General features: G+C 42.4%; 1 protein-coding gene across 2 annotated transcripts in view; it reads left to right on the top strand.

The window, feature by feature from the left end:
- LOC129113185 (SPRY domain-containing SOCS box protein 4-like) overlaps positions 1-12,707 on the top strand; it is a 68,897-nt gene that overhangs the window by 18,331 nt on the left and 37,859 nt on the right. Inside the window, exon 1 of one of the 2 annotated variants that reach the window (XM_054625391.1) lies at positions 7,023-7,073. The exons of the other annotated variant lie outside the window; for it this stretch is intronic. The gene's annotated coding sequence lies outside the window, so the exon portion shown is untranslated. Of the gene's footprint in view, positions 1-7,022; positions 7,074-12,707 lie in introns of those variants that run through there. 2 annotated transcript variants of the gene reach the window in all.

The raw sequence follows: 12,707 nt of genomic DNA on the forward strand, positions 1-12,707 counted from the left end.
ACACAGCCACCTTTCACAAGCCAATCAGTGTGTGTGTGTGTGTGTGTGTTAATGATTTAGGGTCTCTGTGGGACACAGAGAGGAGGACTTGGCACGTGGCAACGAGGGGTCAACAGTGACAGACGCAGAACAGCAGATGTTTGAGAGAAGGGAGGAGGGGGGATGGACAAGGGTGACGGGGAGGGAGAAGAGAGGGGAGACGAGAGGAAAGGGATTGGCATTGGAAAAAATTGTGGGAGGAGAGGAGTGAAGAGACGGATGGATGAGCAGAGATAGAGGGGGTATGCAGACAGAGGGAGGAGAGGGTTGACATGGAGGGCTGAAGGGAGGGACATAGGGCAGAGGAGGGGAGGAGGGGAGGAAAGAGGCCGTTAAAGAGCGAAGGACGAACATAAATTCAGCTGAAATGAAATTAGAACTAGAGCTAGATCTTTAAATCGAATAGTTTTCACCTTTTAAATCAAAGATTGTAACTAATCAGCAACTTTTTTCGAAAATCTATTAAACGGTTTGTGTAATTTTTCAGAAAAAAAGTCAGTTCTCTGATTCATTCATTCATTAAATGTGAATATTTTCCGGTTTCATTTCTCCTCTGTAACAGTGAACTTAATATCTTTAAGTTAGGCATTTTTCACCATTTCATGACATTTTACAGACCAGACAACTAAAAAATTAATGATATTCATATTAATAAATAATAATATTGATAATAATCAACAGTGAAAATAATGGTATAGGAATTGCACAAATTGAAACACACTAAGCCAGTGTTGAAAAGAGATATTTTTGAAAATGCTGATCGAGTGTAAACAGGAAACGCTGACATATGATGAGCCTCACGGGATCTCAGGCTTCTTATTGTCATGTGAAGTATTTTTGAGAACTTTGCTTGCTGACACGCTCCCTTCTTCCGACTTTTAAATAACAAACAACTCTTCAAAGTTTGTGAAATACTGTGTGGTGAAAATTTGGTGTGACCGCTGGTTTAAGTGGCTCACAAAAGCTGAGTGGGACCTGCCAACTATAATAAACAGTCTGGCAATGCTAGTGCAGATGGAAAACTTTGCAGCTTCAAACAAGGGTTTCAGATGCGTCCTCTGTGCAGCGGTAAAAACATAGCGAGGAGCAGACATGATACCCAGCGACAGTGTAATTGAAGAGCTTGAAAGGTAGAAAGTGAGACAGTGACTCACTTGGAGAGCTTTCCCATAATGAAACAAGACATCGAAAGGATGTGTTTTAATGGAGAGAGAGTGAGAGAGAGGCAGAGAGGGGAAATGAAACCTGCAGATCACAGTCTGTCCCTCCTGCTGCCTCCATTTACCATCATTGATTGTGCAGCCACGCTGAGTTAATGCCTACCTGCTGTACTAAGATGGCCAGCATCTGCATCGATGTGTGTAAGAGGGAAAGGAGTGGAGTGCCTGTGTGTTTCAGTCAGCCTTTCTTTTGTTCACACACTATGACGGCGGAATGTTGGTGTTCTTGTCTTCTTATGAATGTCCTCACAGGACAAGTTGAGGACAACCCTCTGACATGAGGCTATTGCTCCTTTGAGGGGCTCTAATATTGTGAGGACTGGGAGGTTAATTAAGGTTAGTTTCAGATTTAAATGGGATTAGGATTGAGTATTAGTTAATCATAAATTTTAGGGTAATATCATTTCTACATGCTACCGTGTATTGATACTACAGAGAAGGTTTTTAAATGTAGTCAGCTGATGAAAGCTCGGAGAATTCATGAACTTAATGGAGAAGTTATGCTTTTTTATGTTCCTTGCATTAGAAACAGCGGTTTGGATACAGCCACCAAGGATAAACAAACAAAGAAAAGATCTGTGAATGTAACATACACTGAAAACGTCTGGAAACCTTCCCTAGGTGCAAAAAAAACAGGAAAGCAATGAACATTCAAAGTAAAGAATTAGGTTTAATTGTGCAGACTACTACCTTGTGGTTGATGATGTTAGATTCCGATCAGGATTTAGGTGTAAAGGAATATTTTTCTTAATGAGAATTAGATGAGAAGATTAATATCACACCCATGTTTGAATGCTAAATATACAGCCAGGTGTCGATTTTCTTAGTTTAGCCTAGCATAAATACTGGAAACAGGGGGAAACTGCTTAACATGTTATATCTCTTGTTTTCATCGGTACAAAAACCCAAGTGTAAAGAGGAGACGCTGTGGTTTTAGGAAGGGTTATGTGAGGGACTATTTCTTGGCCAGGTGCAGTGACTTCGTCTCTCATGTGCCTGAAAACCTCAAGGTGACAACAAGACTCCAAGAAATCATTGCGCCTGGCCAAGAAATAGTCCAGTACGAAAACGGCCATTGAAAACATAAATATAAATTGATCGTCCTATTTAACTCGATAAAGTGAAAAAATATCAAACTGCTCCACATGTTTAAGGTGAGATAAGATAATTAGGGTCCTCACACACACAGGGAAATACATGTTTTGATCCATGTGTGAAAAGAACTGCTGATCGTTTGATCAAAATTCACCTTCGTCATCCCTCTTTCACTATAACCTGGTCCAAACTGGCCGTGCTCCTGTATTTCTTTCTCTCTCGGCCATCTGTATACATGTAATCCTATCATTTACTATTTCCTTTTTTTTTTTTTTTTTTACTCTTCTCCCATTACTCTCCCTTTAGCTGTTCTCACCCTTCACCCCGAGACTGCAGGTTTCAGACCCCCTGTACCTCCCACTGCCTTTCTTCTTTCCTCCTCCTCCTCCCCACTTCCATCCATCTATCCCTCCCTCTCTGTCGAACCTTCTCCCCTGGGCCATGTGGACAGTTGGATGGCTTCGTGTTTGACACATGTGTTGGCAGGAGGCAGCATGCGAACACACATACACACACACATACACACCATCAAATGCACGTGGACACACACTTCCAGATTCTATTGTCAATAAGCTGCTCAGCTGTGAGCCCCCTAGCCCTAATTCTGTGTGTGTGGGTTGAAGACAGGACCCCCATTGTCCTGCAGATTACACACACACACACACACACACACACACACACACACACACACACACACACACACACACACACACACACACACACACACACACACACACACACACACACACACACACATTCTCTCCTCAGACCCCATGGGGTCCTTAAGTGTGAATGTGCCTTGAGGCAGAAAATCAGGGGGCAATTTACGGCCGGGTCCAGCAGAGAAGATGGGGGATGTACTTCGGGTTCAATCTGCCGTTTGAAGCTTTAATGTCAAACTGTGTCTTTTATTTCTTATTCTGGATGATAGAAGTGAGTCCCAATCCCTTTGTTAGACAGTTCGTGTCTTGTGTCATGTCTTAAAAATGTACAGGAGTTGTTTGAGTGGATTGTACTGACAATTCACATAGTGATATACACAGAGACTGACACTCAAATGCAGAAATAGGAAATAACTGTAAACTAGACATATTTTTCTGCATATTTGCTAATAATCTCTTGCTTTCCTGAGTTAATCTGTGTACACACACTGCAAGCTACGACAAAGTTATCAAACAATTTTCAAATTTAGAGCTGCGCTTTTATTTAATTTTTATTTTGTTCAAACAATCAAATAAATGGAGGACTGTATCTTTATCACCTAATGTTACTTTATCAGAGTATGTGCCATTAAAGTAACTTAGCATATATTATGTAATTGCTGTGATGCTTGACAACAGAATCAATTTTGGTGATCACTGGTTTGAAGCAAAGCCTCCAAAAACTTAAACCCAGAGAAGCCTCCAATCCAGCACAATTAGGATGATTTGTGGGGTTGTATTTTACATGCAAATTAAACTGTAAATAAGCAGCAGTAAAATAATGAGATGAGCACTCATCTACTTTGAAATTCAGCCTATCTACGGGCACACTGTCTTTAAAGCTTTACTATCAGTGCAGTAGGTCGTGTCTTTGTGATATTAGACACTCTTCTTTTAGCACTGGGAAGAAACAGCGCTTAATTGCCTTTTTCTATGTTGTTGTAACTGATGGATTACTGCAGCAAACCGGATTACTAAATTGAAGTGATAGGATTATAGCAATTAGGCATACATAAACAACCGATAACTTAAACCTACGTCATTGGCACACAACTGCCTACAAATACAAATAAGGCATAACTTTTGAAGCAAATCTTAATTTTACAGGGAGAATCATCGGTGAAATATTTCCCCAAGCCATGAGACCTGAACTTGATCTCACAGCAGCATGACTTTAGTGGAAACTTCAAAGTCCCCTCCTCCCTACCTGTGTGTATTATGTTAAGCCTACAGTGACTGCTTACATTCAAAACCATTGACCTACATCGGCAGGTGTCTAGAATAACGGCGAGTCAGTTAGGAGGTTGAGCTTTATGTGTGTGCGTATGTATAAATCCCATGTGTGTGCGGGGCGACGGTTATGGGTCTAACCTATACGTTTGCTTCAGGTGGGTAGGCAGTGTGTGTTTACAGATCTGCACATTTCCTCTTTTCCAACTGTGAATGAGGCCAACTCCCTTTGACATGGACACACTTTGTGTGCGTGTGATCCTATGTGTGTCTGTCTGTGTGTATTTGTGTTGAATAGTTAGAGTTTTTTACATCACTATTTTACTTTTTAACATCTTAGAGAGTTCCTTAGTGTGGGCCATTAACACAAACTGTAAAACACGTACTTACCTTAAAGCAAAAGTAAATAAATGCAAGGGCGTCCATCCAGGCATTCATTGTATCTCACTGGTACCTGAAGCACCATGACCCCACTGACCCCCACCATTGCAGCCTTGTGGGCTGATTGGCTTGGTAAGGCCACAGCCAGCATCTGATTAGTTTAGCTTAGCACAATGTCTGGAAAAAGCTAGCTTGACTTTGTCCACCTACCAGTACCTCTAACGTTCTCCAATTAACACAATATATCTTGTTTGTTTAATCAATACAAAAACCCATGTGTAGAAATGGCAACTCAGTGTTTTATTGAGGGTTAAGTGCTGGAGTATTTCTTGAGCGGTTGCCAGGTAACCTGCAGAAGTGGGAAGCTAACTAACCTGACTGTAGCTTCATATTAAACTGACAGATATTGGTGTGGTATCAATCTCTAATTCTAATTTAACTCGCCACCAGAAGGCAAATAAGCACATTTGCCAAAATGTCCAACTATTCCTTTAAATGTGTGTGTGTGTGTGTGTGTGTGTGTGTGTGTGTGTGTGTGTGTGTGTGTGTGTGTGTGTGTGTGTGTGTGTGTGTGTGTGTGTCTGTGTGTGTGTGTGTCAGTGTGTGTCAGTGTGTGTCAGTGTGTGTTGGTTTGTAGCAACTCTTAATTAAATCCATCCTCTTATTGTTAATTGTAGATGTCTGAGAACAAAAGTCAGACAAAACCATGATTTACCGTGCCACAACTCTCTCCTACTGCGTGTTGCATTTGAATGCCTCAGCAGACATGTGATGTAATAGTATAGTAATGATATAGTGGGAGTGGTGGTGCTGTGGGGAGTTTGGTTCCCTGGTGGCCGCTGCAGCCCTGGGAAAAGGAAGTCCATACAGGAAGTAAGCTGGCTGGGCCTCAGTCTTGCATGACTGCAAACACTGTAGTCTGCTTCACCCATGTTGTATGTGTATGAATAGAAAAAGTGAGTGTGCAAATGCTTGTATGCACACACACACGAGTTCTCCTGTCTGATAGTTTTAATGTTTATGCCACAGTAAGTGCAAAGGCATGTTGGTGTGATTTGTTTTTAAATGCTACATGGAGGTGAAAAGTGTAGGGTGTGTGAGCGAATGGGGGGGGGGGGACTTGCGCATGTGCTTTCCCAAACTGTCTTTACTTTCTGTGAATGACTAATGTAGCTGTTGGAAATGGGTCCAACAACTTAAGGCTGATAAATTAACTTAGTCATCACATCACCTCAGAGCCAATCTTTTTGCAGTACCGGCAGATGTGACGACAGGAAAGAACAGAGAGCCGGAGAGCAGAACAAAACCGAGCAGGCACTGGATGCAAGTTGGAAAAGTAAACAACTGAACAATAATAATCCTACATTGTGGAAAGAGCCAATTCATTGTGTGGATGACACTTGTAATTTTTGACTTCTCATAGTGTTATCTTTCAGTGATATTTGTGTTTCTAACCTTACATATCATTTGGGTAAACCTGACATGACATTCTCACCTTGATGCCTCAAACGTGCACATGCCCCGCTCGTGCAGTGCATGTGGCACGTGTAGGCGTGTGTTTATATGAGCATGTGTGGCTCTAACAGAGGGGGGGGGGGGAGGGGGCGTTGGTTCGGTTGGCTGGCTCAGTGTGAGCTCTTTGTAAGAAGGGGGAGTCAAAGGGGGAGGGAGGGAGGGAGGTGAACCGGGTGTTTCTCTCAGCTGCCTGCCGGTCTGGTTGCTGTTGGTAACTTTGCTTGATGAGATCAGAGGGGATCGACTTTCATCCCTTCATGTCTCTCTCTCCCCCTCCCCTCTCTTTCCTTATCTCTCTCTCTCTTCCCCTTCTCTTTCTCTATTCAATTCAATGTTGCTTTACTGGCAAGAAAGTTTAAATAAACAATGGAAAAGCATGAAAATACAATGGTAGACAATAATATTAAATTCTCCCTCTAGCTCTCTCTGTCTCTCTGTCTCTCTCTCTCTCTCTCTCTCTCTCACACACACACACACTATCTCACTCTCGGAAAGACTGAAGTTGAACTGAATCTGTAGCGGGGCTGAAAGTGTGCTCCGAGCTGTATTTGACGGCGGAGAACGACGTGACGGCGCTGCCTTGGAAACACTTTTTAGAGTTGGAGCGCAAGTGTGTGAGGGGGAAGAAGTGATAGCCTCGGGACAGATAAGCTCAAGGGAAGGGAAAGAGGGAGGGAACAAGAGAGGGAGCAGGAGGGAGAGGTGGGCAGCTCTCTCTTTCAGTCAGACTTGCCGGCTGCTGGTCTCCTCGTCTCCTGTCCTCTCGGGTTCTCTCTCGTTGCTGGTGGCTGGCTTGAGGAGTTAGCTGTTGTTTTTTTTTTTTGGCTGGATTTGAACATGAACTGAACAGCTACACACAGCGAGACATGAGGAGAGTCACCGGAGATTCACTGTAAGCTCCTGGATCTGTGTTGTCTACAAGGTGTAGTGTGTCATTGCTGAAAAATGTCTTACTGAATGAGATTGCTGCTATTACTGGTGTGTGTGTGTGTGTGTGTGTGTGTGTGTGTGTGTGTGTGTGTGTGTGTGTGTGTGTGTGTGTGTGTGTGTGTGTGTGTGTGTGTGTGTGTGTGTGTGTGTGTGTGTGTGAAACAAATATAGTTGCAGCTCCAGCTGTATGTGTGATATTTATATGCATAAAACCAGCTTTATTTTCTTTTACATTAGACAAGATCAGGTGTTTTTTTTAATATATAGTATACTACACATTTTCTTTCCTCTGGATGCTACCATGCACTCAGCCTCTCCTCCTCCCTCCCTCCCTCCCTCCATCTCTCTCCCCCTTCTTGCTCATCTCCTGTCGCCTTTAATTCTCTTAATGGTCTTGAGGCCCCAGCTGGCCAACTGGGATACCCCTGTGTGTGTGTGTGTGTGTGTGTGTGTGTGTGTGCATGTGTGTGTGTGTGTTTGCCTGTGTGTGCTTTTGTTTTGGAGGGATACAGAGTTGGGGGTTCTGGGATAAGCTATACCCTTAGGATTCCCCCCCGCTTCTATACAATAATAGGATAGATCCGGCTTTCTATTTTTAAACCAACTGTTTGTCTATACGTTACAAACAGCCCTAATCTGCCTCCTTGCTCCACGCTGCCTGCAGTAGCTTTTCTCACAGTGTGTGTGTTTGGTCTATGGATTGGGGTGGGAGGGTGTATTTGTGTGGTCCATACTGGGAGAGAGAGATAGCAGCCCTCCTTTCTGACTTTATCCTTTTGTTTTGTCAGCTGCTGACCTCGGTTTCTCTCTCTCTCTTTCTCTCTCTTCCCATCTATTCCATTGTTTGTGTTCTCTTTATTTCTGTCAAATCCGCCAGCTTTTTATAGTTAGTGCCTCTATTTAAATAACTACTTTTTATTTAGGGACAATTTTTTTAATTTTGTTGTCTGTCTTTCTCTGGCTGTATTGTGAAAACAGTGGGGAGGTTTCTAAGTGTCAAGCTGTTAATGTGTGGATGTACTCTTCCATGTCAAATGTCCTGGCACAGAACCCTTTGTTCCACTTTGCCCGGTACCATTTTGGAGAACACTATGTTTTGGACAGAGCCCCAATCATAAAACGTGTGTCACATAGCTAAGGCTGCAATTTCCCCCCCCCATTGTATTTTATTGTTCGTCTTATCAATGAATTTTTTAGTCAATACAATTTCCAGAGTTTCCAGAGCCTAATGTGAAATTTGCTTGTTTTCTTCAACCACCCATCCAAAACACAAATTTATTGAGTTTATAATGATTTTAGCATTGTTTGCTAGCACTCCTCTAGAGATTTAAATGTCGGTCTGTGATCCACCTCTGTGGTCCTGGCAGATATATAACATTTCTATTTGTCTGAGACTTTGGTTTATATCCAAATGTAAGGAAAATGAGTGCCTGTGCTAATAAGCAATCATTAGCATGCTAATGCACTGAGCTAAGATGGTCATCTTTCCTGCTAAACCTGCCGACGTTGACGTTTAGCTCAAAGCATCACTGTACCCAAGTAGCCTAGAGCCTCACAGAGCTGTTAGCATGGCTTTGGTAGACTTGTAGTGCTTGATAAATAACTTAAACAATTAGTTAATTATTAGAGTTGCTCATGTTCTGCCAATTGTCTAATTAGTTAAGAAACTTGTTTCAACTCTATAAAGAACTGTTTGGTATAGTTGATAATAAATGAATAGCTCCTCAGTTTCCCTCCTTTTAAACCAATGAAAATATTGGCCCAAATGTTGTTGTTTACGTCATTCCATCATGATGACAGCGTAAAAAAGAACAATTCATGTGTTGCGTTAGACTCATGTGGATGTGAGACGTTTCATCCCACTGTAGTGCATACGGGTCGGATGCTATATGAGTAAGGCAGCAGCCGTGCGTCATATTCCGGTGGACTTTGATTCAGTTTCATTACTGCTGGGGTTGTGAATCTGCCACCTGAATCTACTGCTACCCCAGAGAGAGCTTTATGGATGGCACCGACCAAGGCCTTCTCTCTCTCTCTCTCTCCCTCCCTCTCTGTCTGTGTGTGTGTGTGTGTGTGTGTGTGTGTGTGTGTGTGTGTGTGTGTGTGTGTGTGTGTGTGTGTGTGTGTGTGTGTGTGTGTGTCTGTGTGTGTCTGTGTGTGTGCGTGTGCGTGTGTGTGTGCGTGTGCGTCCACATGTGTGTGAGAGAAAGATTAATAGGTTTTGCGTAGGTGTCCGTAAAGGAGCGCTCAATCACTGTAGCACTAATGGTCTTCCCTTAGGGCGCCATGGATTTTAAGGTGTCACGGCAGGCATGAGAGGAATAAAGAAGAAGTACTACCCTGAGCCTTCCTCGTAGCACTTATTGCATTCGTATTAGTTTGTTGCACTTATTGCATTCGTATTAGTTTGTTGCACTTATTGTTTTCGTAGTAATTTGCCTCTGCACTATACTTTTGCTCTGGTTTATGCTTTAAGATGCTTGTTTAAGAAAGGAGATGCACTTCTGACTTCTGGTGACTAGTAGTTCTCTTGAATACCTATGTTGAATACACTTCCTGTAAGTCGCTTTGGATAAAAGCGTCTGCTAAATGACTGTAATGTAATAAAAACTTAGGAGCAGACAGAGTGTGTGTGTGTGTGTGTGTGTGTGCGTGTGTGTGTGTGTGTGTGTGTGTGTGTGTGTGTGTGTGTGTGTGTGTGTGTGTGTGTGTGTGTGTGTGTGTGTGTGTGCGTGTGTGCGCTCATGCATCTTCTGTATTTCAATCTGTCAGAATACGCTTCATTTCATTTTTTTGGCAACTAATTTGTTTCAATTCCTGGATCACCAACGATGCAAGTTCAGTATTTAAGAGAAAGAGCGAGGGAGTTTTAGGAGGGAATTTTTACATTTCAAGAGAAGAGCAGACTAATGTGAGCAGAGGAGGAAGATGTGGGAGAGGGAACGTGATTCATTAGGGAGACGGTGACTAAAGTTACTCAGAAAATAGTTCAGACTGTGATGGAAAAAAAGGAAAAAGACACCCTGCCTTCATCAACTTGTGTGTAAAGGTAGTTTCTTCCACAATTCATACATAGTCAATTTCATCTTTGTTTGACTTAGTTTGTGCCTGTCAGTGAGCATGTTTACTTACAGTATATGCAGCTGTGTGTTATTTTCTTGTTTGCACTGTCTTGTAGATCGTGTTTTTCCTGCATGCTGAGCTGGTATTGATTGCCGCATGGTAGACACTGGGGCATTTTGGTGGCAGGCCTGAGATAATTTGTACCAATTGATAGGGTGTCAGCTCTGCTGTAACCTCAATGGATTTACCAGTACAGTGAGATAGGCGGCAAGACAGGGACAGAGACAAATGGACAGGTGAATAGGGAAGAAAGTAGGAATAAAATTGGACCAAGGATAGAAAGTTGGTGAAAATAGAGATGTGAGGCAAAAAAAGTTAAAATGCCAAAAATAACGAGAGACGGTGGTAAAAGACTTTTGATATCTTCTTCTACAACTGCCTAATAAGTCCAGAGATGTCTCTATCAGCGCACCACTTCTCCTCATCAGCTGCAAGATGAGTTGAAAGTCCAAGTCTGGAGTCTCTCTTTGTATTTTGACATCCTGTTAGGAGCCAGACGGTACAGTTTATGTCTAGCTGCGGCATCTTCAGCTACACCAGGGATTCCCTCAGTAGGAATGAATGTCAGCCATGTAGAGAAGATGGTAGTTTGTTTGAGCTAGTGGGTACGGCTGTTGCCATGAAGACATATTATATATATGTGTGTCTGTTTTTCTGTGTGTTTATGAGCTCTGTTTTTCTATACACTTTGTTGCCCAAATGCCCCCCCCCTATGAGTAGAAAGTGGAAGAAGTGACCACAAAATCTATTATGTAATGGTATAAAAAAGTGATATGTGAAGAGATCAGGCTGTGAATTAGGCTTTTGAGGAAAAAAAGGCAAAACAAGAAGGGTGACTTCAATATATTGTTTAAATGAGACGCAGAACATGAGTTTGGCCTTTGCCTGTTGTCAAACTTTAAAATATTCCATGATGAATTTCAAGTCTGAACAACATTTCAGTGAGCAAGCAATTTTTAAATGAACACACTTCCTTATTCTGCACTTAAATCAGAACTCACTATGACCAGAATAATTTGAGTTCACCGACCCATGAAAGGCGAGTCAAAAAGTTAATGCAGACTCATAGCTGTTTCTCAAGAAAAAGACAGACGCCCTAATATTTCAGGAGGAAGCTGCTAAATTTCTCATGTGATAACAGAGACAGAGCCAATAAAATGTTTTAGTTGCAGTTCATTAAATGTTTCATTGCATGGACTATTGTTCTAAATTAACATCCCTGGTGTTTTAGCTGTCTTGTGGGCAAGTCATGTTAATATTTCATAAAAGAAAGAATAGTTTGACATTTTGAAAACATGCTTTTCTTTCTGAGAGTTGGATGGAAAGACCAATATCATCTCTGGACAAAGCCAGGCTAGCTTTTCTTTCTGTTCATTGATAACGCAAATATAAGGTATCAATCTTCTCATCTCAACATCAGCAAGCGAGTAAATATGCTCCCGAAATTTTGTCAAACTATTCCTATAAGATCTGTATAAAATATTCATAAACATTCGACTGCACATGACTTTCTACAGAACCTCATTGTTTTACCATATGTCGGATTAGTGGTGCAAGAGAATAGCTGTTTCTGCTGCTGCCACCATCTGCAGGTGTCTGCCGGGATGATAACTGTGGACCAGCTGATCTAGAACGAAGGACACGCACACAAACAATCACCCTCTCAGGCCAGACGTTCATGCGTGAACACAGAAACAGGAAGGCTGAATGACTGTCGAGCTGCTCATTCTGATCCTGTCTGACCTCATGTGTCAGTGTCTGTCCTGGGCTGACCCTCTCATACACAAGCCAAGAATCACACAATCGCAAATTTGGTTTCTGTTAGTCCCAAGTGTGTTGGATCTACTGGAGAGCTTGACAGGACACCTGTGGAAAAGTCTGCAGACATATTGGGTTTTTCTAAGAGAGCGGTGCAGTATGAGTGAGAGGTTCCTCAGCAGTTTCCTGTCTCAGTGTGTGAGTTGGTGTATGTGTGACTTCAAAGCCTGTCTGCCCAGTCAGAGCTTGTTGGACAGTAAATGAAACACAGTGTGAGGCACACACACACACACACACACACACACACACACACACACACACACACACACACACACACACACACACACACACACACACACACACACACACACACACACACACACACACAAATACACACACTATGTCCTCCTGTCATGTCCTGATCCGTACACGCACGAAAACGCACACTGCCTTCACATGCTTTTTAGTGACTGGAGCTTGTTAGTAGTACAGCAGGAGAAGCCCGATGAAGCTAGCCCACACACCAGGCACACACTGCTGTCTGCTTGTCCTCTCCTTTCTTTTCCACTTTTTTGTTAAAGCTATTTGAATAGTTTTTACTTTAATGTCAGCTCCTTTTTGTCTCTGCTGTCTGCAGAGTCTGCTGAACAATTCATTATTTTTACTTTTTATCTTTCCAAGTTTACCCGTTTTCTCTTTTTACTCTCAGTCTCTC

This window comes from Anoplopoma fimbria, chromosome 3 (assembly GCF_027596085.1).
Source record: "Anoplopoma fimbria isolate UVic2021 breed Golden Eagle Sablefish chromosome 3, Afim_UVic_2022, whole genome shotgun sequence".
Taxonomy (NCBI): domain Eukaryota; kingdom Metazoa; phylum Chordata; class Actinopteri; order Perciformes; family Anoplopomatidae; genus Anoplopoma; species Anoplopoma fimbria.